Raw genomic sequence first — 4,255 nt, forward strand, 5'->3', positions numbered from 1 at the left:
ATAAGATTTTTTTTTTTTGCGGGGCATAAGAAACTGGTGTGTGTGTGTGTGTGTGTGTGTGTGTGTGTGTGCGCGAACAACTTCCGTAATAGCTCCGGAACAGGGTAGTGCGCACTTCCTCCCGGCCTTGAAATTAGTCGTGTGGTTTATGATGGGGACGACTCCGCGCGGAAGATGACATATATCTGCGAGTTTAACGCATCACATGAAGATCAGTTCCTCCCAGTTAATGCAATCTGAGGGGGTTAGGTTAGGTTAGATTAAGTTAGGGTTATGTTAGGTTTGGTTATTGTTAGGTTAGATTAGTAAATAGGTTAGATTAGCGTTACATCACGTTAGGTCAGGTTACATAAGGTTAGATTAGATAAGATTAAATTAGTGTGAAGTTAAGTTAAATCGGGTTAATTTAGTTTTAAGGTAGATAACCCGGTGAAATAAGCCCGGAAGGTGTCTAATTAATATGTAATCCAAAAACCTTTCCCTCAGGAATGCATTATCGGTCCATAGGTCGTGTGAGACAAATTTCCAGGCAAGACAATATGTAAGCACAGCCACGAAACCTCACCCCAGAGTACCAGTCAGGCATCCCACATACACACACCCACTCAAGCCACACCCTGTAGTCTGTTGAGTAAGTGGCACCTACAATACGTCTTGGTGTTACTGGGCGGGATGAGTAAATATGGTTCGTGCAATCTCATTTAAATGTTTATCTTGTAACATCTGGGAACTATTATTAATCCTGAAACTGGCCATGAGTTTTTAAGAATCTAAACTCAGGACTCCCATACCCTCCTCCTTCTCCTTTTCTCTATACCCACAATTATCTTCTTATTCTTCCCCTTCCCTTCTTTTTTGTCCTATTCCTCTTCCCACTTCCTCATTTCTCTCTCTTTACCCATTATACTTTTCTTAATCCCTTCCTCCTCTCTTTCTCTACACCACCATCATCAATCTTCCGCCTCTTCCCAACACCATTACCAACGGACTGTATACCTCCGCCGCCAACCCCCCCCCCACCCACCCGACACCCTCGCCTGAAGAAGTGAGATCGCTTCTTAACTCGTTCAACTTCAGCTAAGTCAAGAAGATGGCGGCCAAAATGACATCAAAATGGCACTGAGATTCTTACTATGATTACAATTTTATTTAAGGTACCAAGGTTATCAGGATTTACGGGACCTCACTTTTAGCTTATTGACATTTTGTTTTGTAGGGAAAATGGTGCTAAGGGGTTATCGTACTGAAGGGGTTAAGTTATCGTACTGAAGGGGTTAAGTTATCGTACTGAAGGGGTTAAGTTATCGTACTGAAGGAGTTAAGTTATCGTACTGAAGGAGTTAAGTTATCGTACTGAAGGGGTTAAGTTATCGTACTGAAGGGGTAGTTATCATACTGAAAGGGTAGTTATCATATTGAAGGGGTTTTTATCGTGCTGAGGGGGTTAAGTAATCGTACTGAGGGGTAGTTATCGTACTCACGGGGTTAAGTAGTTTTTTCTTCAAATGTTTAATACATCGTACTCAAAGGGTTATCTTACTCAACCGATTTCAGGAAAGAGAGAGGTAGAGGGTGAGTGGGGATGGAGGGAGAGTGGGGAGGGAGGGAGGGGAGGGAGGGGAGGAGGGAGGGAGGGGGGAGGGAGAGGGGAGGGGAGGGAGAGGGAGGGAGGGGAGGGGGGAGGGGAGGGAGAGGGGGAGGGAGGGAGAGGGGAGGGAGGGAGAGGGGAGGGAGGGAGGGGGAGAGAGGGAGTTCTGGGGAGAGAAAGAGTGTGGGGAGGGAAGGAGGCCGTGTGGGGAGAGAGGGAGGTGTGGGGGAGGGGAGGGAGGAGAGGTGGGGAGGGAGGAGGAGTGGGGAGGGGAGGGAGAGTGGGGAGGGGAGGAAAGGAGGGGAGGGAGGGAGAGAGGGGGAGGGAGGGAGAGGGGAGGGAGAGGGGGAGGGAGGGAGAGTGGGGAGGAGGGGAGGGGGGAGGAGAGGGAGGGAGGGAGGAGAGTGGGGGAGGAGGAGAGAGTGTGGGGGAGGGGAGGGAGTGGGGAGAAGGGAGAGGGGGGAGGAGGGAGAGTGGGGAGGGAGGGAAAGTGTGGGGAGGAGGGGAGGGAGGGAGGGAGAGAGGGGAGGGAGGGAGAGAGTGGGGAGGGGAGAGTGGGGAGAGGAGGGAGAGGGGGGAGAGGTGGGGAGGAGGGAGAGAGTGGGGAGGAGGAGAGGGGAGGGAGGGAGAGTGGGGAGGAGGGAGAGAGTGAGAGGGAGGAAGTGTGGGGCTATGCTAGCAGAGGGGGGTTAGTGAGGGGAAGACGTAGGGACGGTACTTTGATTCGCTATTCCAGTTTTTCCAAGAATAAGACAAGAAATATCTCCCACTAATGTTGCAATACTTAACCTGTTTCTGAATCTCTCTGTCAGACAAGACATTAATGCTCACTGGACCATAACTCACTAAATACTAGAATCACCTGAAGATTAACCACCTTATTTCACCTGAAGATTACCCCCCCCCTCCCCAAATAGTGTTAGGGTGGTTACTCTTCAGGTGAAATAAGGTGGAGATTCTTCAGGTGATAAAAATAATGTAATCTTATATTTACAAAACTGAGAAATTAATATGACCAATAAACAAATGTATATAATAAGGATATAAGACAATTCATATACAGTAGTTTAGGTTTACATAGCCTATACACACGCCTCTCTCGCCACCTATAGCCAGAACTTGTAAAAATGGGATTTGTTGTTATTATTATTATTATTATTATTATTATTATTATTATTATTATTAGTAGTAGTAGTAGTAGTAGTAGTAGTAGTAGTAGTAGTAGTAGTAAAATTTTATTATCATTACTACTAGTTTATTATCATTATTATTACTATTATTATTACTATTATCACTATTATTATTATTATTATTATTATTATTATTATTATTTCTGTATTATTAGTATTATTAGTATTAGTATTATTATTATTGTTATTATTATTATATTATTATCGGACAGCTCAAACGTAAATAAAGAATCTACTCATTCTTTCTTTTAAATATACAGTGGATGAACATAATTTTCCCGACGTGTTTCATATTAATTTACAGGAAGCCATTTATTCCCTTGTCACTTGGGAATATTCTAAGTACAGTGATTTGTTGATTTCACCGTAAGTTTTAAGGCTAAATAATTTCTCATAACACACTACTCTACTGTAGGTAACCTAACCTAACCTAGTCATTTCCTCCCCTTCCCGCCCCTGCTCGTTACACTGTTGAAATACTCTACACTCGCAAAACCACAACGGGAAATATAAAAAGTAATTATTTCTGGTGAGGATGAAAATGCTATAGGAAGAATGACTATGTGAGTTTAATTAGAACACTTTCCTGCACACACACACAGATACGGGAAAAAATTCTGAAACAGTTCACAACCAGCCCACACACAATAATAGTAGTAGTAGTAGTAACAGTAACAGTAGTAGTAGTAGTAGTAATAATAATAATAATAATAATATGAAAGATCTTAATCTCTAAGTTACAATACATACCAAATGGGATAAATGCCCACTATAGGATTTAACATTAAACCGGTACAACATTATCCAAATTATATCAAGTATAGAATAATGGAAAAATTAAAGACAAACTTAAGAGCATAATAAAAAGATCAATTCATTATCAAGGAGAATGTTACCCAAAGGATGTGTATGTGTGTGCGTGCGTCATTCAAAAAGTCAGGCAGTCATCAACGCTTCGTCAGCTACCTCGGAAATGACTTTGATTCTTGGCATTTTTATGATTACGTATTCTAGGAACCTACTGATGCCTAACAGATCACGATCACCATCTGAAGCGCTCAAAACTTGTAGCCGGAGCTGACTAAACTGCTCAAGGTCTCTCTAAGATTAACGCTAGTGGAATATCTTACAACATTATACACTGCCTAATAGAATTATATATAATAAAATAACGTAATTATGTATTACGGTTTCTGGAGGTGCCGGGGATCGAACCCGGGGCCTCTCACATGCAAAGCGAGCGCTCTACCACTGAGCTACACCCCCGTAATGAATGAAACTTTATCAACCTTGTATTTTCACTAGGTCACGGAGGGGTCATTACAGTCAATTACTATGGTTGGCAGCAGCTGCGAGAGACGGGTTGGGACAGTCTGGAATCATTTATAATTTATTCAGTAAATTCGTCACACAGGTCTACATTTTTTCAATATGTATATAGACAATAAAGATATACCATTCAAAACATAAGACTATA

General features: G+C 42.6%; 1 non-coding gene across 1 annotated transcript; it reads right to left on the bottom strand.

Moving 5' to 3' along the window:
- Positions 1 to 3,972: 3,972 nt before the first annotated feature.
- Positions 3,973 to 4,044, bottom strand: Trnaa-ugc. The gene has a single exon. It is a non-coding gene; the product is annotated as a tRNA-Ala (tRNA).
- Positions 4,045 to 4,255: the final 211 nt, after the last annotated feature.

This window comes from Homarus americanus, unplaced genomic scaffold (genome assembly GCF_018991925.1).
Source record: "Homarus americanus isolate GMGI-L3 unplaced genomic scaffold, GMGI_Hamer_2.0 scaffold56333, whole genome shotgun sequence".
NCBI classification, from domain to species: Eukaryota; Metazoa; Arthropoda; class Malacostraca; order Decapoda; family Nephropidae; genus Homarus; species Homarus americanus.